At 44.7% G+C, this 23,084-nt stretch overlaps 1 protein-coding gene across 1 annotated transcript in view; it reads left to right on the top strand.

Annotated features, from left to right (window-relative positions):
- Positions 1–3,335: 3,335 nt before the first annotated feature.
- LOC135901684 (uncharacterized) overlaps positions 3,336–23,084 on the top strand; it is a 74,819-nt gene continuing 55,070 nt past the window's right edge. The window contains exon 1 of the mRNA XM_065431533.1: positions 3,336–3,465. The gene's annotated coding sequence lies outside the window, so the exon portion shown is untranslated. The remainder of the gene's footprint in view (positions 3,466–23,084) is intronic.

The raw sequence follows: 23,084 nt of genomic DNA, 5'->3' as shown, positions 1-23,084 counted from the left end.
AACCCGTGTGTCACTGAGCAGACAACGTTTCCCAAATTTATTGAGCTTGTCGAGAAGGCAGTCCTCTCTTTTACTTATTGATATTGTTTGCGTCTCCGTATTTGTTCCCAAATGTTCTGTATTTTTGTTTTGGATTGCAAATGTACAAATATGTGTCAAAGTTTGTTCACCCTTTCCTGTAATAACCCCCATGGGTTTGACAGTACGTTGAAAATAAAATAAAACTGAAATCTCCGGAAAGGAAAGAGCAACTCTTCAACCAAAAAAACCACCTTTTGTCACGCTATATTTACATTGTCTATCGCGTAACATTAAGGAGGTTGCAGAAAGATATGGGATTCGTGTCGTTTTTTCAGCGCCTTGCAAACTTAAGAAAGTGTGCCCACTACTGACCAATGCAAAAAAGGAGTATAGCTCATGCGAGAAGAATCATCACAACAAGCTCACTAATTGCATCTCTAATGTCGTCTGCGAGATACCTCTGTCATGCGGCCGGTCCTACATAGGGCAAACTGGCCGCTGTTTCAATGAGCGTGCACAGGAACACGAACGATCCAGGCGCACCGGCACGGGCAGCAATCTCCCCTTGCACTGCAAGAGATACGACAGCAAAAGCTGTTTGCCGTACCTGGAACACCCTGAATTCCTTTCAAAGGCAAAATCAAAAACTAAAAGAGAAGTTCTCGAGGCATTTCATACCGCTAAAAAGAGTGACAACTGCTTTACCTCACCTTCTATATCACTATCAACGAAAGAAATCGAATTCCTAGATGGGCATATTCAGGCTCTCCCGCGCTCTTGTAGCACACGTGGCATTGCCATTTTTCTTCACTGCCTCGTGCACAATTTCATCTGGATTGTTTGTTCCTTGTTTGTCTATTTTGTAGAACCTTATAAATTTTCTGCCTTCACGAAATAAAGTCTGTTGGAAGTCTGCGCTTTTTGTGTGCGTCCATGCTTCTATTCATGTCCCGTCCCATTCGCACAGTTTGAAATTTTACTGAATCTATGCACCCACTAGCCCAACAACATGCCTTACTGCAGTATACTACGTCCCCTGCTGTTCTTTGTAAGCGTCCATGACACATTCTACAACCCTGTATTGGTCAATATAATTGCGTACTCAGATGAGGTTCCAGCAGCACAGCGCATGATTTATCGAGCATGGCAATGGATTCCTGGAATACTTGCGTCAGTGGTCAACAAAAAAACTGCCGAAAGGTTAACACTAATAAAGCAAGAGTCATAGTATTCCATGCAAAATAGACAAAAGCATTCGTAGTAATTTCCCACTTCTTATGAGGAACAACATGATCGAAGTTGTAGCGTCAATAAAGTGCTTGGGTGTTGTTTTTTTCCGAAGCACTTACTTGGGGATGCACACGTTTTCAATGTGTGCAAGAAAGTAAGCAAAATAAATGGTTCCTTATGTCGACTCAGGCATTTACTACCAGTACGGGTGAAAATTACTTACTGCTTGCATCTACATTACAAGTATTAATACAAGTATGCCTAGTATATTACTACGAGTATATCTAATTACAAGTATAACTACTTGTAATTGCTTACAGCACTTACTGCTTGTATCTACGGGAAACAACGAATAAACAGAATAATTGTTCCAGAAAAGTGGGCTGTCAGGCTTATCGGTAATGTGCCATGGTACACACATGCTGAACAATGCTGCACAATGTTTAAAATCCTAAAAATAACTGCGCTACATGTTTTCAGAATACGATGCATTTAAACGGATGCTATTCAAAGTACTAATGCTCTCATATTATGTGCATTTAAATTAGTTTCTTATGCACCTGCTTATAAGGCACGTCACCATGTTTATCGGTATTTATCCTTTAGCCACTCCATGTATCACAGACAATCGTTGCACTTCATCTTACCACTTTATCTTAATATCCTTGAGCAGAAGAACGTTTTATTTGAAGAATTATAATAGAAATGTCTGCTTTATATTCTTCACCTCCTTCTGCACATTTATTGCTAGAATATTAAAAATATGTGTACAATTATCTATTCCAGCGGTTCTCTTTTCACTTTCCCATTAATTGATAGATCTGTAATAGCGTTGAAGAAAATGCGTTGGTGTTTTCACTCTTTCTGATAAGTTAAAAATGGTGTATCTAGTGTTATTTAATTATGAGTGTTTTGTCGGTTTTATGTAGGCCTTGCTATTTTGCACTAGTTGAAAAAGTTTGTAAATGCATCGCGCATTAAGTTAGAATTTTAAAACTGTCGCGGCCATGTTCACCAGCTGCTGTCAAGTGATCAACGGGCACCGGGCGGTCTTCAAGCATACATCAAGCACCATTTTAGCCTCCATTTCCTGTCCCTCGCTGTTCTGAAACTGGGATAGATATAAATAATTCATTTCAGTTAATTTGCATCGTGCAAAAGCAATATAATGGTATTTCATCACTTGGGAGCAGCCAGTCTCGCGAAGCGTATGCGCTAAAAACATTTCGAAATGATCTATTATAGATCGCGCTTTTTCTCTCTCTTCGTGATTGAAATTGCCTGGGTAAGAAGGACGAAAAGGTTGGAAAGATTATACTGACTCTCACGCTGTTGTATTATACTGCTCTGAGCATATCGAAAATTCTCAGCACTCCTTTTCGAGCAAAGACACTGTGAGACACTGTGCCCTACGGCATAAAGTTAAAGCCCGCCTTGATTGCCTGAATATCACTAAGAATGTCAATGAAATACCAACGCACCCTAAATAACAATCCAAAAACACGATGGTCGAACGTACCTGTACTGTAGCGCTCATGCTGTATACTGAACACTCGTCATTGCTCTGTTCACGCTGCATTAAGTGTGAATAAACTGGGGATGTGTGGGACAGATCTATACAAAGGCACTATATCCTTAAAGCGAACGAGACCGGGCAAGGCGTCGCTCGAGCACGCGAAATTCGCCTGCGAATTGCAGTTCCCAACAGAGCGTGCGCTTACAGTCCTTGACCGCAAGCCACTCCGCGCAAACGAAAGCCGCGTGGCGGATGTGTAACCGAATGGCGGAAGCGGAATGACCTTTCGGTGCACACCACTCAATGCGTATACGCACGCGCGTCAACGTTGCGGAAGAAGAGGAATCTGTTGTCTGGTCACTTCGGGGCCAGCAATGACGTTAAACGCGTGGTGAGCGCAGCATACCCCACCCCTCCTTCCAACGCCCTCCCTCCACATCGTTCTTGTGTAATACTATCTATATACACACATACACGAGCGAAAACAGCCGGATAGAGGGCTCTTTCTCTCTCACACAGTCAGCGCAGGCATGCGCCTTTAACAACAGCTGTGCGCGAACGACGAACCTCGACGACCAGCCGTCACAGGCGCGCGGTGCGGCGGTGCATTTCTGCTGCCGGCCCCACGTGGAGCAGTCAACGCGAGCCGGAGTTTGTCGCTGCGGGATACATCTGGCGGAGATTCTCTGGTCTCTCGGGTTCGTATACATTTCCTGCAGTTCCAGTGGTTCTTTTCAGGGCAGTCAAAACCGGCAGCGGGCCTGAAACAAGTGAACGAAGCTTCGTTTCACCGCATAGCCCAGTATATAAATGGGGAAAATTGTCATCCATCCGCAAATAGTACAAATCTGCCAAGAAGACCGATGCGAGTAATTCACAAAAGGAAACTTCTCAGAGGATGGAATTTCAAAGCGAAGCTTTCTTTGCATTCTTCTCCTGACTTTCCGTGCGCCGTCATGGTCTTGCCGCGCGTGCCACTGGGTTTATTGGAACACCACCGGATTGCGCTCGCCTCCGCGCATCCCGCTTTTGAGAGAGATTTACATACAAAATATTGTTTGCATTGAAAGGAGAAAGGAGAAAGGAGAAAGTTGATATCAACATGGGAATGGGACAGGGGTGCCCTTTATCCCCGCTGCTGTATATGAAATACACAGTAAAAATGGAAAGGTAGCTAGACGGAAGTAATATCGAGCTTAATTTCTCATACAAACAGGCGGGTACAATAGTTAGGCAGCAGCTTCCAGGTTTGTTTTATGCGGACAACGTTGTGCTGCTAGCTAACAAGCAAAGTGATACGCAACGTCTTGCTAATATCTATGGACAGGAAGGCGAGAATTTAGATTTAAAATTAAGCGTTAGAAAATCGGAAGCCCGATAGGGCCAGGAAATACCTCGAGTAAAAGAATACAAATACCTTGGTATGTGGATAAACGAAAGCAATAGATATATAGAAACACAGTGAAAAAACAGTAACGGCAAAGGGGAGGAGAAGTACGCGGCTATAATGAGGCACAGAGCGCAGGCACGTACGCAGGATTTTTTTTCGGGAGAGGGGGGCGTGGGGGGCCCAACCCTAGGTAACACTTTTATGCAAATGAGGGGGAGGGTACTTATACTAGTACAAATATGATTAATGCCCACCATTCGCCATAAAGACGCGTAAACCCGCAAAAGAGGATTGAAATAACGTGTATCTCACAGGTACACCTGTGAGATACACCTCTTCTTTACTTGGCAAACAAAGAACCACATCAAATGGACTCGCGCATGAAAGATGCGCAGGAAGAACCTTGCCAAAAACAAGTTAACAAGCGAAAGTGCCAAATAAAGATTTCTAGTAGCGTTTTTTGAATTAGCTCTGGAAGAATTTAGATAAAGGTATATTTGCGGAACAATCACAGTTATTTTGCATCTCTCGTTTACTGCTCTACGAAGTGCCAAAACCGATTCGTGTTGTTATTTGGGAAGTTGCGTAAAGATTCGTGGTCCACAGTCCCGTACAACGGCGTAGAGCATAGGACGCTGTGGGGTTCTAGAGGTACTGAGGCCACCGCGGAAGGTTAGAAAAACACCCCCATTAGCACAGCAGGGAAGTGGATACGTCAAGCGGCTCGATTCATAACTGTAGAAGCGTCATTAAACACATGAAATTATTCTCAACTTCCGGTGGAGTTTTCTCTAGTTACATTTTAAATAAAAAGATATTCATCCATAAATATTTTCACGAACAATTCTCGCTTTTCCTCCCTGTTTGGCTGTTGCCATGGCTTTCTCCCTAAGCAGATCGCTTAATTTTTCATCTCCTTCGCCTCTTGTTTCCAGTTGCCAATTTTGCACGAACAGTGCTGTACAATTAGGGAAAAACCAGACGAGGTAACGGGTGACAGTCATATTGCTTATGAGTTTAACGGTTATTGCATGGTCTGATGATGGACGCTGTTTCGCAATATCTAATTTTCCACCTTATCTAACTCATATCGCGGGTATATGGTTCCGAAGATCTGCCAGCGTCGCGGCGAGCCGTCACTCGAGGAAATAATGAAGCAAAAGGAAAACTTACACGCAACTGATGGTTTCTCCTGCAACAACTCGTTCCACGAGCATACAGACCACCTGACTATGAACCGATTCCATTTCCTGTCCCCTGGATCAGTCTAAATAAGGAAGGTTGAACTAACGAAGCAACAGCGATGCGCGTGATCGTTGAATAGATGGTCAGATAAAAATTTTGTTGGGCATTATAAATAAAATAAAATATTATAATTAAAACAATAAACTAGGCCCTGCCTGCTGCAACAGATGGTGACAACTGAATTCTCTTGCGTTAGTAGCGCGGGCACCGAATCGATGAGAAAACTGGTTTCCACACCCCAGGAGATGCTGATAACTACCGCCATCCAAAAGGAGTGCAAAAATTGACAACCATTCCACCCTGTGAAGATGGAATGGCAGCGAAAGCTGACGACAGTCAAAGCTCTCAAACGAAAAGCAAAGTGTTTCACCTCCGCTGCGGGTCGGCCTGCAGATAATGCAATATTGGGCCGACCCGCGGCGGAAGTGAAGTCGGCGTTAAGCACCCCGCACACGTGGGCCGATCCCGAAGATAGTGAAACACCGGGCCCACCTCCGGCGGAGGTGAAGCAGGCATTAAAAGCTCCCCATTTGTAGGCCGATCCCGAAGATATTGCAATACCGGGCCCACCCGCGGTAGAGGCGAAGCAGGCGTTAAGGGCTCCCCATACGTGGGCCCGTCCCGAAGACTCCGAAGGGCGCGTTGTAGGTTCCCGAGTCCAAAGGGGTATGTGCCATTGACCTTGGACCCTTTCTTCACTATCACCAGGATTGGTCCACATGATGACTTTTGCTGTTAACGGACGCCGAAAAAAAACTGCGGAAGTTAGTCATACATTGCTTTCGCTCTAAAAGGCGGCAAAATGTTGACTGCCAAGTAGATTGATCTGTCGGCGCTTTAGGAAAGTGTGTGAGGAGTGGTGGCGTGGGTTGATAGGAGGGGGGGGGGGGGGCGGTGCCACTCCAAGTGAGATCAGGATGCCATAGAACACGCACCTATAAAGCGAGATATAAGAAGGAAGAAGAAGCATATGCGTGCTGCGCTAAAGTTAGGGAAACGATGGAGTATGTTTTGTTAGAATTTGAATATATCTGCCCAGCGGTCGATTTAGACACCTCTGGCCTCATTGAAGCTCCTGTGTTTAGCGAGAGCTGGGGGAAAGTAAACATGTCCGCAATAGAGATTAGTAATAGGCCATAGGTAGATTAGTGGAAGAAAAGCAGGCAAACGACAAACAACGAAGGCGTACAAAAACAATATTCTCAATAGGGATTCAGAAAGCCTGATGATGGGAATTCTTCGTGGGGTTTATTTTTCCTTTACTTTTTTTTCTTTCTTTAAACATAGGTAGGACATCGCGCAATAGAAAGACAAGAGCCCGGTTGCGTAACTCACGGTCCCGTTCCAAAGCAGACGCTCATACCAGCCATCCATCCATTCGTCACCGCCGGCGAAAAGGCCGGGACCGATGGATGGCGTAGTTTGTTGGTATGGCAAGTGCTGTGCTTCCTTTCCTATGCGACAACAATCCAGGTGCTGGGCTGTGGAGTTCGCGTGCTGGGCTGTGATAGTGTAAACATTACAATCGACCGTAGCCTGAAGAGCGCTTGGAGCTGGCGTCTCAACAGCGTGCAGCGGGCAGGAGGAGCACGTCAACACGCACCAGCACAATGGCTCCAAAGTGTGCACTCAGCGTCAAGGACACACAGGCCCAAAAGAAGCGTCACGAAGAAGAGGAGCGTCTTCGATACGCCGCGAACCGTGGTGCAGCCCGCATATGCATGTACACAATGAATGCATACAATTTTATAATAATTAATTGAATTACGTACAGGCCCATAATTCAATTAAAGTTTAACGCTTGTGCCACGATGCGATGTGCCATGTGAGACACTAATAGGGCTCAAGTCTCTCAGAGATTACGAACAACGACGCGCAACAACGCATCAAGCAAACACGTCTCCCTTTGTGTTCTGTGCACTACGCAGACAACCAGCAGTGGTGCACGCAAGGCAACGTTTAATATCAGCTCGCCACTCTCGTATTGGACTAAACCGCGAAGAAATTACACATTCGCCACCAATAGCACCGCCAATTATCGTCAATTAAAGCAAACAGCATACAAAGCTTCACTCACATCGATTCCCACAGTGCGTGTGACCCGCATATATGTTTTTTTTTTTCGCTTACTTTCTCGCAAAATTTTCTTTCTCTGGAACTCGCGGGCACTTCCTTTGTGTAGCTTCGGGATGCTTTCAGGGTGGTTTAATTTTCAAAATATTTCCTAGTACTTGCGGATTCCTCCACATTTGGTTTGCTTAAATGTGCATATTCAGCTGCCCGCTGAACATCTTTCATTACGCACAAGACGTCAATGCACGCTAAAACACAGACACCCGCACATACACACACTGCTTTTAGTGTGTGTGTGTGCGCCCTTCTTGTGCCAAAACATAATGTTCAGTTTACTGGACCAAGAAGAACTTCTTTTGATGTTTCTATCCCCAGGCATGACCTGCGATCGATTTTTTTTACATCTGTAGAGCGACCCTCAATAATTCCTGTGGGCAACATTCAAGTTGCTTTGATGTGCACGATGCCACTAACAGGCCAGTCAAGCTGGTATATGACTTGGTAGGTTCCAGTTATACAATTTTAAAAGTTTTATGCCCTGGTTTACGAAGGTTCTTCAGCTAACTGGACCAAGATAACGCAATGATTCTACTATTATTTTCGTGTTTTTTTTCCGAGTGGCACCCTCTCATCTTATCTGCATGATCGGCTGGTCGTGATCTGTGGGGATTAGAAAGAAACAGAATCGAGTTAAGCGAATTGTTAGTTTTACCGGCCCTAACAGTCATAACGTTGCAGTTATACAGGCCCTATGTTTTTTTTGTGTGTCCACTGGTTACAACACTGAAAGTCTGCAATATTTCGACAAGATTAACTATAAATTATATTCGCGCTGTAAAAAAAAGGAAGCTTCTCGGCAAATTCAATGATGCGGGAATTTAATAAGTCTGTAGGAACTATTCCTGTAGCAGGCGGCTGTGAAGTTTTGGTACAGTTGTGGTCCCTCGAGCAATATGAAAGCGAACACCCAAATTCCGCTTTAATTGGCCGCACTGGCTAAATACACGTGGCTCGCCTAAAAGGGTTCGATGGCTAAATGTTCAACGGGAAACACCTAAACACATGTGTTATAAGTTATTTTTTTTTACTTTAGTGGAAGAAACAACAACATTGGCGCATTTATGAAGTGACGGAAACGAAGAATGATGAAGTACACTTATCATTTATGTCCGGAATCCTGCTGCGGAATCCTGCATCAACGAGTCCCGTTGATGAAGTGTCAAACGCCGAACGACATCTCTAGGCTACGATCATTAATGGACGTTACCCGCGTGCCTTTAATCAATGAGCACATTATGACTAACCGAAGTAATATGTAGCCATCGAGTAGGGGAATGGTCCGAGAACTACCGTAATTTTGGGAACAGACGACAGGTACTGCAATGACGGCCTCACCGATAGTCGGAGCGAAGGGCGGTGCACTCCCTTCGAACAGCTGGCCTGTGGAAACCCCTACAGCTGGTTTTCATTTCGCACGAACGTTATGCTTGTTTGAGTGCCGTTGCGCTATTTCTCTTCCTTTACCTCCTCCCCTGCCCCTTTGTTCCTCGGTCCCAATGCATAATATGATATACTAGATTTTTCCATCTGGTTAGACGCCCTGCCTTTCGCTTTATGTTACCTCTCGCTCTTTCCCTGCATGTCCTGTGTTTTATCAGCATTAACCAAAAAAAAAAAAATGAGACAAGCGCCATTAGCATTGCTTTTGTCTGAGCACCGATAGCTACAATTAATGTTAAAAAAAATGAAAAAAAAAATCCTGCAGAACCCCCTCTCATTACGAATGTCGGTGGTAATGCGATTATCATCGAAGCAACGCAGTGACACCACAACGTATTGTCACCGCCGGAACGCGTCATGTATATAAGTCATGTTATGCAGCCAGATAGAGTCATCTTCTTCCCCTTCGAGCTCCCGCTGCTGCTTGTGGTAATGGTTAGTTTGGTCAATGTACACGTAGTACAGCCGAGCATATCCTAGATTATTTCTGGGGTACATAAGATTAATGTGACGATGTGCAATGCTAATCATACGAACGTCGAAGTCAACTTCCTATTCGATCTCCCACTGCGCCTTGCGGACGCAAGCAGTATAGTACCCCAAGCAGGCGTAAAAAATGTTAATTGAAGAGCGGTACATACGCAGTGATGACCCAAGTAGGTCCGGCGGTTGGTTTCGAACCCTGTCCGCCCAGCACAGTAGCCCGATGCTCTATCCTCCACACTTAAGACCATGGGTACCAGTGACCCAAATTATCGGAAGAACGGTTAGGCGCGGACAAACGGGCCGACAAACAGACATACCGCAAACTGTATGAAGTTCCCAAAGAATGCTAATCGTAATAAAATTTAAAGAAAACTGCTCAAGAGGACAAACTTGATTGCGTAGAATGATACCTAAACATATATTGGGCACAGACGTGTTGCGTACTTGGCGTGAGATTTCCGAGAGTCTATTTTACGTAAATGGTAATCGTGAATGGACAATTTTTCTTTTTTCTGCAAGCGCTATCGCTACTGTAATTTCAAAAATTGATGCCTGTTTGCAAAAGAAACAAACACGACGAAAATCAGCATTCTGCCATCTATCAGTTCAAAGAGACTTGCTTCCAATGCTTGAAGCGTCTATCTTGTTTTGTTTTGTTTTCTTGCTATCTTGAAGGTGGTGTCTCATTGCCCAAGTATGAGCCTGCACGCCTTTCTTATCTAATGCTAATAACAATGAGCCTCGCTGTCCCAAGACAAATTTTTTTCTCTATTTTTACAATACACAGCATTTTAGTTAGAACGAATAGGTAGGAAAAGTAATCAAAAATATCTTGTTAAGGGAAATATGTGTTATGGTAGTATGTCCGCATGTAGTAGAGCTTAAGTGGACACGTATGTGCTACCTTGTGTAGCACATACGTGCACAAATGAATCTAAAGCACTATTACGGAATTGAATATATAATTGCAGTTTTAATTATTTTTATCCAAATGAATCTTGTTCGAAATTTCGTACTTGTTCATCAGTGTGATACGAAACTCAGAAAATTTTCTGGGCTACAGCCAGTCAACTTCTTCTCGGAGTAAGCGATTTTTGCTTTACGGAATTTGACGATCACGACATGTGTTTAGAGTATTTCATCAAGGCAATTGAGATTTATTGAGAGCATCCGCCAACAAGGCTTTGTTGAATCATCCCCGTGGCGCCTTAAGTGCACCCGCAGGGCACCCAACGTTGTCGGTTGCAAATGGTATTTTCTGATGTGCCTATATGGCAACCTACACTCCTTGACTTCTTTGGCAATGCGGACAACATGAAAAAGTCCACACAATTTTGCTTTTACAGTGTAGGTAATGGTTGCCACATAAAACACCCTTCAGTATTGTTTGCCCCATAACCAAAATTTATGAGAAACGTGTGCATTTGACAGGTCGTTTGCCGACGTACGAGTAGATTCAGAGGCTTTCAGTAGAGTTTCGACATATTCAGCCGATGACTAACAGGTTTCTCAACCCCGTTTAGGACACCCAGGGTGGCATCAAAATAATCATCATCGCTTGTCTTGTCCACGGAAGATGGATAAAACGCCGGCATCACGCAACTGATGTGCAAGTGAAAAGAAAAAAGAAAGGTTATTTAAGATTTGATGTATACCATTCACAACGCGGATGCGGCGCCATAGCACCCGTATACTTTCCTGTATTCTTGACGCTCGTGCTTCAATGCAATCTCTGCTCTATCTATGCACAGCAGTGACACGAAATTGTACAGCCCATATTGCCATGGCCTAGTGCCAAGCCAAGTGCCAAGCCTAGTGCTCCCACCTACAGTACTCTTGCTCTTCTTACTACCTTCTTTTTCTGTTTTCATCGTTCCATATCATCTTCGCCCAGTACAGGGCAGCAAAATTATCGTGCATCTGTTAACCCTCCCTGATTTACCTTTCTTCGATTTCTCTCTCTCCGCTTTCTCTTTTCGTTCCTCTTACCTATTCCTCACTGTTTGGTGGCCATTGGTGACATTATGCTCGTTAAACAAATTGGCCTGCAATAAGTTTCTTAACGAGCAGCCCTAGCATAAGAACTGCCTTTTGAGCGTTGTTTTGAATTCAAGGTGCTTCACTTGCATATCTGCGGCACGTGTTTGCCTGGCATGATTGCTATTGTATCATTATTATCTCACTCGCTATCTCATTGACCGGCCCACAAGCACTGGTCAATGGGGACGCAGAGTAATGTAGAACTTTTGTGACTTTGTGGTGTTATTTTGTAGTGATGCCTTTTCCGATGCTAATTCCTTTTCGCGCTTCGTCAGAGGTCAAAGCAGCGTTCCGCCCGCGTTATCCTCGGGATCAGCCGGCCCTGAGGGGTGGATGATGAGACTAGCATAGAATCGAGCGGAAGGCATCTTCATAAAAACACGCGGCCTTGCGCATATATTCAGAGGGTCGAGATTCACAAAGATGTTTGCACATGAGCGCCTGTATTCGCACAAAGCTCTTGCACTAGAACTCTTCGCAAGAAAAAACTCGGCGCCAATACTGATGCTGGGCATATTATCACCAAAGGCGACCGGCCAAAGAAAAAGAATACTTACGTACGATAAGCGTTGTAAATTCGGTTCGAAAACTCTTATAACAAGGAGGAGCTGTTGCACTAGTCAGTTAAAATTATCTCTTATCGAACGGATCCTTTATGAATCAAATCCCTATTACGCCAACGAAGTTCATGACTGGGAGACACTCCCAGACATGAGCGGCAATCTTTATCAGCCAATGAAAATTCAGCCAAGGCACCGACTGATTCATAACCTCGGCCCGTATTCACAAAAACTTCTTGCGCTATAAACACGCACAAAAAATTATTTCAACCAAACCTGTAATAATGCGCAAGCATCATTTGTCCCATGAGGCAGAAAATGCGGCGTGAACAAACGATGGTACCAAAAATGGCCGACGGCGCGAAGACTTCAAGAAATGCTCCGATTGACGTCGAACTTCTCTGGCAGGTTCCTGTAAACAAAGTCAATTAATGACTTTGAAAAGAAAATTCGGTCTGAGTAGGAATGGAACCCGAGCCTCCGGAGTGCGAGAGGAGCAGGCTTGTCCGACGCCACGGCGTCTTCGCGGTTCCGGCAGGCTAGAGGTGGGCCTAGTGCGTAGGTCCTTAAACACGTCACGTCGCAGCCATCTGGCTGCGATGTTAGAGTGGATCAAGGCTAGAACAACTTAGAGTCGATTAAGGTGGATTAAGGTTGGCATAAATTAGAGCAAGGTGGATTAAGGTAGAGTTGTTAAGTACACGTGAGAATTTATGACGTCGCCTATATATAACGTCGCCTATATATAACGTCACGGGGTAATCGGAAGTGAAATTAATTTCGAGATGCTCATGTATGACGCCAGGTCACGTGTCACGCCATGACGTCACACCACACCAGCTCACGCCAAGCGCTATCCATAGGTCCACGTGCCGCATCATGCGAGGCAACGCGTCCACACATGTACTGTGTATATGATGAGAAAGGGTATATCTGGAGAGAAGGAAGCGCCGCTACGGTATATGAACGCCGCAGCAGGAGGCTTTGTCAGTCTGCCAGGTGTCTCACTGCGGTGATTCGCCTCCCATTCCTTGATGGAAAGTGCTTCTACGTCGACTACGCTATAAACACGTAAGAAGTTTTTAATTGTGGTAACGTAGACAAGTCATAGTGCTTTCACATTCGAATGAAGTAAGGATACTTAAGTGACTCAATTTTTAGTAATGGCGGTCGGCTAATGGCAAACAGCACTTACGAACGAAAGGCTTCGTGAATTCGACCCCTCATGCGTACCAATGAAAATTTCGGTGATTGTAGACGTGGCCTCGGTGCTACAGCCACCAAGGTTCGAATTCACAAATCCTTTTGCTCATAAGAGCTGTTTTAACATCGGCCAGCTACACTACTTATACAATGTCCGGCATCACGATTGGCGGCACCTGCTCTTACGCACAATTCTATCAAAAAAACGTTCTTGTTCATGTTGGCTTAGGATGTTACTTATCAGTGCATCTTGATTGAGTGCTAGTTATGGCACTGGTCATTAATGATAGCTCACAACATGACATCAAGAGAGCCACAATGACGTCCAGTCGTGTACCGTACGTGTACGCCGGAACAGATCTTTGAATGGGAAGCTGGGGCCTCGGTACTCAATCCACAACGCTTTGCTTCGTCTTTCGTTGGCATGCTGCTTTCGGTTGTCATTTCTTCGTTATCATGAACGTCCGTTGTCCTTGCTTTTTAGTTGTTTTTGCATGCGAGAGTCTTTGTGAATCGGACCTCAGATTCACGGAGCAATCGCTACACAGTACCCGTGTGAGGAAATAGCGAAGGCAGTGATCTCTTAAACACTCTAAAAAAAGCAAAAAGAATCGTAATCTGTGCCCAGTATAAAGTTCACAAAGCTTTTCGTCCGCCAGTGATATGCTGTTGGCCAGCGGCCTTTGTTGTTACTATATTCAGCATCACGATTGGCTAGCGTCTGCTACCATGAACCATTCTAGCATGAGGACTTTTGTCAATGCAAGCACTCGCCTCTAGACCCTCGATTCCAAACTTTTCACACAAATTGACTGAGACGCTAGCTCTGCAGGGCCTCTTCGCACGTCGACGATCAAGCTCTTCCTGGAACGCATCGGAGGCCGATAAATCGTTTATGAAGATAGGAAGTTACTTATATTCTTATAATCATGGAAACGGTTGATTCTGTTTAAATGCAGCAGCTGTGGAAAAAGGGGTTACGATGATGTTCAAAATAAGGCAAGGTGGGTACATACTAAGTAGAAAGAAAGGGGATGACGGCAGATGGATATTTCACCGCAGTAAGAAAGGCAACAATAACGAACACTGTGAACCTTGAGGCAAAGAAAACAACCCTATATGAAACGCATTACGCCGCGATGACTCTACCCGCAAAGCAGCCAAAGCATGCGGGTAGGCGTGATTTATAAGGCGGCAAATGACACAGGCATGCTGATGTAATCTGAAACATTCCATGCCTCTACTGCTTAGAATTAGACGAGGGGGTAAGCCGGGGGGAGGAGCAGGATGGTCTTTCTTCTTGCTGTGCTTGTTCTCGTTCTCTTTTTTATCTTGACGTGGAAGTGCATAAAATAAAGTTAAGAGATAGTACACGTGAAGCTGAAAAAAAAAAAACAGTGTCAATTTTGGCATCTATCGAAACGTTTCGTCTGTGCATTTCCCTGATAATTCATGTCACTCATGCTTTAGCGTGAACGTATAAACCTGCGGAACCGAGTTCGGCACGTGAAGCCGGATTCCCAGTTTTTTTTTCCTATGTGCTCTTTGCCATTTGCCGGACGCCCTTATAAAAGTATGCCAGACACCCCGATTGGATTGTGGGCGTGTGTGTGTGCGCGTGTGTGCGTGTGCGTGCGTGCGCGTGTGCGTGTGTGCGCGTGTGTGTGCGTGTGTGTGCGCGCGCGTGTCTGTGTGTGTGTGTGTGCGTGTGTGTGTGTGTGTGTGTGTGCGTGTGTGTGTGTGCGTGTGTGTGCGTGCGTGTGCGTGCGTGCGCGTGCGTGCGTGCGCGTGTGCGTGCGCGTTCGCGTGCGTGTGCGCGCCTGTGCGTGTGCGTGCGTGTGCGCGCTATAGACGGTGATCCTACAAACATCTGGCCAAATCTTGATATGGCTTTAGCTTATTTTATTTGATGTGTGAGCTGATCATGATAACGTCCGATAACAGCACATCTGTTCAAGTTAGGGGTACATTTAGAACGGTGATGCTTTGGGCTAGTTGGTTTTCACTGAGGCTGTGTTCTGCAGCGCGAAGAGGGACAAAAGGCGCAGAGAAACGAGCTTTAGCCTCGACATTTAGCTGGGCACGTAAACATGTACCCAGAAGCGCTTTTGTTGTGCGTATTTTTCTTTCCGTCCCGCGTGTTTCGCGCTAGTTTGACCCTTTTTAATGATCTGTCAACTACAGTCCCAACATCTACCCTTTTAGACATACGGTTCCATAGTCCCCACAAGTTGCAGTATTTACTGAGACTTGGCTGCACAAGGAAACTTGTGACGATGATTTGATTCCACCTTCATACAAAATATATCATCCTGACCAGCCGACTAGAGGCGGCGAAGTTGCTGTAGTTGTTAAATCTAGTGCTGGAATAATTGTTTCAATGCGATAGCGTTAAGGGCGCCGTGTAGTAGAAAATCCGGCGTCGGCGTCCCGTGTCGATCATCTTGTGAACGAAGAAAACATTCCGAACCACGCGTACCTAACCACGCAGGCCCTCCGTGCAGCGCTATGACTTTACTGAACTAACTGAATTTCTCAAAGTAAAATGCGTCAGAAATATCGTAAAGTACGACTCGCACAACCCACAGACATGATACCGACGAATTGTAATTTGAAAATGTGAGAAAACGTAATTCTGTTACGCGGAAACTCAAACCCCTTTTCCAGCGTTTCTACCATTCATGTAGCAGCACGCCTGGTTACTTGCTACACAATCCGGATGGCGCTCGTCTCCGCGCATCCGTGGCGCACGCTAGAGGCCGCGTTTCTACCAGAAAGCTCGTCTTCGTGCATAGCGTTCGCTGCCAGCGTTTCCCGGAAACATTACGCTTGCATAAGCTGCAATTGCCAGGAGACGTGAGAAGTAGTCACGGATCTTTGAATGTTATCGCGTTCCACTCTTAAAGGCGAAGCTTAAGCGTCCTCTCAATTTTGGAGGTAATGGCTCATGTTGAATACTTATGCCTTCAGTTGAACTTGTTCGGTAGAGTTTCTTGTACTGTATGCAGTGTACAGACCCCCTGATTAATTTCCCGCTTTCTTAATTAACTTACAACATCACACCCTACCACATAGAAAACACAAAAGCCTACTTGGTGCCTTTAACCTCCCGTCATTTGACTGGAACCGTTTAACTTACAGCCCTCAATCTACGCGTAATGCAGATGTTATGTTTGACATTCTTCTTGAAAACAATTTTGTCCACATGGTGGAGGAACGAACGCGTACTATCTATAACTCAAGTTCTCTGCTCGATCTGGTGTTCCTGGATCGGTGTATTGTTGATTTCGATGTATCAACATAATCTGGTTTCTCTGATCATTTGTTCACCCGCCGTGGTTGCTTAGTCGCTGTGGTGTTCGCACACGGAGTTCCTATACTAAAAAAAAAAAAAAACTGGCATTACGTTACACTCCTGTAACACGTGAAGGCGAAAGCCTGCTGCACACTTGGTAATGCGCCGTCTCGCATCGTCGCGTTGCTGCTTTCGCAGTTCGGCTTATTCGTCTCGTTTTCGACGCTGAGCTGTGGCTTCGCGCGCTCTTATAGCGAGGTCAGACGCGGCGCCAACGACGTTTCTCTTCGACTTGACGTTGCATCCTCCCAGCAGGGGATTGAAACGTGTGCTGTTCTCTGTGTCGTATGAGTGATTTCAGTGAATGTATGCACTGTTTGCTGCACTTTGGTGAGCGCTTGTAGCCTCAGCCTTACGGGGGTATGAGCCATTCAGAAGGTCACGTGGTTTTTTTCTACCACTAGATTAGACGCCGCGTTTCTGTACGTTGTATGCGTGATTACAATGAATGTATGCACTGTACACTTCTCTTTCATGAGTGCTTGTAGCCTCTGCGTTACTAGAGGGATGAGCTATTGCATATTTTTGTTTGCTTAGGGGGCTATGAGCCATTGCTGATGATGATAGTTTTTGTAGCATTGGACCGGACGACGTGTTTTTTTCAAGGCCATTGGGAGTACAAGCCACTTAAGGCTCTCGCCATAATAAAGGAAATCCCTTGTCAGTTTTAAATTGCCGCCATATAGCTATAAGTTCTTGTTACAAGCTTCTTGAGCATATTGTGGCTGCCTGTACTACAACATTTTTAGACGACAATAAAAAATTATCGCCATTCCAACATGGATCTAGAAAGGGTTTTTCACCAGTTACTCAGCTGGCTTCCTTTGTTTATTTTCTAGCATCCCTTCGTGATATGGCTAGCCGGGTGGACATGATCTTTCTGGATTTCAGCAAGGTTTTTGATCGCGTTCCGCAAAACAAAGTTGACCATACACTACATGTGATTTTTATTATACATTGAAGTTATTGCATAAAAACACAGGCACTCTCAAGGTTCCATAACGAGTAAGGGGGGGGGGGGGTCAGGGTAGCCTACCTGGGCCACTTTTGTTCCCCCTTCGCGTTAATAATTTAGTCACAGTTTTAATAAACCCATAAAATTTTGCTTATATGCAAACGACTACGGTCTCATTTGCCATATTCATGAAGCACACACTCAAATACCCCTTAGTATACTCATCAATAATATTTTAAATTGTAATCAATGGGGTATGGAACTGAACACTGAAAAAAAAGAATACAGTCCGTCTCCGCATCACTAAAAAACTTAAACCCCTTAAGTTTTCTTATTTAGTTTGCTCAGAATTATTCACTGAAATAGGAGATTATGAGTATCTAGGTGTTACTTTGACAAACAAGTTTAGCTGGAACAGCTAAATTGCTAACACATCTTCTGTTCTTCGTAAACTCTGCTTTTTACGTCACAGACTTAAAGATGCGCGAGTGAAAGTAACCTGTCGGGCTTATGAGTATTTTATCACGCCTAAACTTGAGTACTCTTGTATTATATGGGATCCATACACAATAGCTAACATTTACACACTTGAAAACATTTGAAGAAGAGCGGTGCGATTCATTTTCTCTCTGTAGTGATCGCCAATATTATGCTTCGTCAGTTATGTAATCTAGCTAGGTTACTTGATTACAATCCCAGAGCAAATTTCAGCGTTAAATTTTTTTGTTTTTATTGTTTATTCGTAACATCTGAGTCTACCCTATACCGTACCTGTCCGTTACTTACGTTCCTCCGCACTCGTCCTATACACAACCGTTTTCTCTGACTCTTTATATTGCCGGATCAAATATATTTAATTTCTCATTCTTTCCACAAACAATTAGCGACTGGAATGCTCTGTACCCTGACTTCCTGTTGTCCGTTGGACGGTTGAATGATATTGCTTAAATTGCTTGCTACTTTCCCTCGTTTTTTCTTGTTTTATTGTTTAATTACCTCTTTTTCGTACTTGATTTCACTTGATATTGTGTACTTTGTTAATGTATCTTCACTTACAAGTAATATCAATGACACACAATATTTACTGTAGCATTGTTTTTTGGCGCTTCTAGCAACTTGTCATTTCGATTTCCGTTATCATTAATGCAATTTTAATATTGTTGTTGATTGTTGTATCCTGCTTAGTATATTGCCCCTCCTGGTTGGGCCACGTGACCTGTAGTAGTTATATATGTATATATATAAAGAGATACTGAAAAGTCGGCTGCTAGGTCAATTATGTATGCCTACGAAATTCTAATATCCCTGATAGCGATTATGCCCGTTTTCAGTTTCACTCCGGTCTTATCATGCGGGCACAAAGATGCACTTGTTAGGATGTGTGTATATATATATATACCCATACATGCAAGCGCGCTTGGAGGTACTCGCACACACGGACACAAGTGTGCCCGCACACACACGTGTAGTCATGGTAATGTTGACCTTTACACATTCCCTCTGAAAGCTTACGATGCCGATGGGCGACACAACGCTGCAGAACTTTCCTGACAGCTCCTTATGTATACACAGGACACATCACATGGACCGAGATGGTGGCTGTAAACACAGGCCACTCTTCCGAACTGTGCCATAGAATCGCGGTTCACGCTTCCTGTAGGCTAAAAGTCTGGAGTCTGGAACCGAATTCACAAAACTTTCTTGCGCTGCGAGCCAACTTGCCCATTCAGCACCAACTCGCCCATTCAGCAATACTTGTTAACGCTAATGCTGTTCGTAAGAGTAGATACTAACCAACAGAAATACCGGCCGTATTACTAGCGAAGCGGACTAGCCCATTGGGAATGTCACTTACAAATGAAAAGCTTCGAGATTTCGGCGACTAATTTCTCGCGTAGCATTTTCTTCACGTGGACGTGGGAGACGAGAAACACAAAAACACGGGTAGATATTGATTGTGGCGACAGACTTTAGCACTGCGAGCGGACCTGCGCACATTCGCCGTGCACGGAATAGCAGGATGCTTGCACCGAAGCGGTACTGTTGACACTGCATGCTATGGTACGCCTAAACAGTAAGAAAAGTGTAAATACGCTCATGGAACAAGGCCTTGTTTTTACACGAGATGAATACATGAGAACGGCGCTCGCGCGACGCAGAGGACAAAGTATAAAATAATGGCACGTGACAGAAACTCACGGGGATTTCTTAGCAAAAGCTATAAGTCATAATATATCAGACACAAATATGGGACTTGCAAGGCGAGAATTTAGATCAAGCAACTAAAAATTTTGAGGCCTGTGTGAAAGCGAAAACAACGAAGTGTGTGCCATTAATTTCTACGCAATTATTTTTGTGAAGGTATTTGCATGGTGCTCTATATAACATTTAATTACGCTTAGAATCTGGAGCTTGTAGAAGATTTAACGTAGTTTCTTAAGGACTGAAGTGCAATAAAGCGCTATTCTATTAAGCGCTTTTGTCCGTATCAAACTTCTTGCGTTGCCGGCAGCATCGGAGGAAAAGTTTCTTAAGCCAGTCAGCACTTTCACCCAAATCACCAGCATTCGGCATCTGTATTCGACACAATTGTACAACGAAGAATTGAAGAAAAGAATATGGCAACCACTTACCCCCTGCCGCGCTTTACTTGATGCGACGTGGAATGTACTGTGGGCGAGAACAGAAGTCGGTGAAAGACGTATGCCGAAACCCCGCTGACAATGCTGAGTCACACGTCTGCAGTGACTGCGCTTGATTGCCTTTACGCTTGACGAACTCAACAAATGGGACAAATTCCAAAAAACATGCGTCAGAGCAACAGCCCTCGAGAAATCGGGCTGCTGTACGTGGTGAGCGTGGAAGTAACTAGGAACTTTCCAAGCAATTGTGCGTGCTAGTCAATCGCGCAATAGCAATAAATGTAGCTTACATAGAGTCACAGGAAAGTTTGGTTCGGACATTCTACTTTTGTAATACCAGGCAGAAAGTTGAGAAAAATAATTAAACCTGGCAACATGCAGCCATCTCGATGGAAATTCCGCGAACAAAGCAGTCACTATAGCACCGTTATCGAAGGGCACAGTATGAGTAAGCAAGCATTTTTTAGTGCTTAGAGCTATATATCGTCTACCGTTTAATGACGTCCGCAACATAGTGGAATACATTTCATAAAGCTACCACCTGATTGATATAGAACAGAGAACGCAACACTATGCTCTCCGTTAAAAATATTTTTTTTTGTCCTACACTATATATTAAACGGACAAATGCGACACATGTGAATCCAGAGCCACTCTGGAGCATATATTATGGGAATGCCGAGGGAGGTGTAAAAATAACGAGAACGTGGCCTCTAGCAACAGCCTTCGCACACGCTGGGAGGCCGTGCTGCTCAGCCCCGCCCTCGAGTATCAACTCTGGGCCGTCCAGTGGGCGCAGGATGCCGCCAGGACCCACGAATTCCTGGCCGTCATCTAGGCGGGGCCTTTGGCCCTCTCCACCAACTCGCAGGGCACACAACTTATTTCCTCCTCCTCCTCCTACACTGCCGACAAATTCTAGGCAGTTGAGTCGCCAACGTTACGCCGCAGCAGGTGCGATTTCGAAATTCCCGACGTCGCTTCTCGTGGCACGTCAACCGCGTTGCGTACGTTCCATGATAATCGCGGTTATCGTTACGTGCTTCTGACAGGACGTTTCGTTTAAAGCTTTCCAATTACAGAAGTTGCGGAAAATAGCACGTACGTGCTTCTTTTAGCTCTCTAGCGCACGTGCAAACGAATGCGCCGTTTGATTCTACGTAACACCAGAATTCCACGCTTAACTTTACTGCAGAGACAAAATATCCTTCAAGTTTCTTTTGGCTTGAATTTTTTTACTAGAAGCAGGTGACTACACACTTTCTTTTTCTACGCCGGTAAAAAAGTGCACCCCGTAATTTGTTCTGAATGAAGCCACAGTCGGCCGAAATTTCATAGTCACACTGCACACAATTTGAAGGTGACAAAGCTGTTACAGGAAGATGCAGAGTTGAATTGATGAACACTGGAGCAAACAACTCAGCAAGAAAAATTGCCCTGACGAAGACGAGATCCCTTTTTCAAAACGTTGGCTCCTGGCTAATAGCTACAGGTTCCGGCTTTCCTTGTTCGCGCAGTTTTCAAACTTATAGTCTGGTCTTTTCGCTTGAGGGAAGGTCGACAGATGCTTTATACTGTTGCAGTATATCTTGGCATGGCGACATTTTCACGTCATGTTATTTCCAGTGTATTGTTACGTACACTTAGAAAAGGCTCCTACCTGCTGTTGAAGATTCACGCGTCATCTTATATATAACGTGAATATTTTCAGCATTTGGTCGCCTCATCTTTCAGAAAACCCCAGGACCCGCACTCACAAAAAAAAAGTTCTTACGCTAGTACTCTTCAAAGAGCAAATGTAAGGCAATCGTGACGTGATATGCGCAAAATGTGTTCCCGCACATATAATTCTGAAAGAACTGCTGTTGTCGCTTGCTTTAAAAAAACGCTAATAAGGTAATTTTGGGGCTCTGAGGATAGGGGAACAGGCTGACACACGGGTAAGAGCTCCTTCTATCTTTCTCACGGCGTCGTACATAGAGCTCGCAAGAAAGGTAACTTTAACAAAAAAACAAAAAAAAACATCCGGCGATGGTCAATAATTGGTTGGATCCGTTGTTGTATTAATGTGTTCCTCCACTTTCATGATATCCATATCTATCTTGTGGTCTTTATCACCTAGGCATCTTGACATGCTCAATTGGCTGCAGCCCAAGTAAAAGCTGCGTTTCATCAACACTAACTGAGTGGTTAGTTCGCGCTCTCCTGTCCTGTCTGGTGTGTCTATTTGTTTTGATTGCGATGCGTACTTTCACTCCATGTAGTTCAGAATGAATGAACGCCAGCTAGCCCAGTTCCTGGCTTTACTCCAGACATCGAGTTATTTTGAAAACCACTCTTAAGCACTAATGTTCTTGTACTAGCGGTTCATTGGGAAAAAAACCGGTGGGAAATGGCCGAGGGAAAATGGGGAAGGGGCGGGTTAGTTGCTTGAGGTGATACCCACAGGCGGTTTTATCCTGTCAAACCAAGGTCTGTAGTATCAGGGCCTGAAGTATCAGGATAGGTATCCCGATAGTTTGAGGCGCTGGGAAACTGTTGACTAATGGTTGAGCCAGGTGCATCATGGACCCGAGAATGTATTAGCAGCTGTTTTCTTCGAAGAGACCCACACTGAAAGCATGACTCCCACATGAACGTTTACGCCGGCCGCACCGAAAACAAACGCCCAGTGCAGCAGCCCAGACCATCTCGTGTTGCAAAAAATAGACTCGCAACGGCTTATCCTCGAGCAGTCACACCATTTTCTTCATGACTAATAATATCGTCGTAATAGACTTGATCCCCTATGTGTGGATGTTATATAGGGCCGAGAAGTCGGAGAAGAGGCCGCCATTGAGCAAGAAGACAACCGTCCTCGGCTGTGGT

Source organism: Dermacentor albipictus, chromosome 1 (genome assembly GCF_038994185.2).
Source record: "Dermacentor albipictus isolate Rhodes 1998 colony chromosome 1, USDA_Dalb.pri_finalv2, whole genome shotgun sequence".
Taxonomy (NCBI): Eukaryota; Metazoa; Arthropoda; class Arachnida; order Ixodida; family Ixodidae; genus Dermacentor; species Dermacentor albipictus.
Note: the sequence above shows the minus strand (reverse complement) of the source record. Positions and strands in the feature narration are given on the sequence as shown.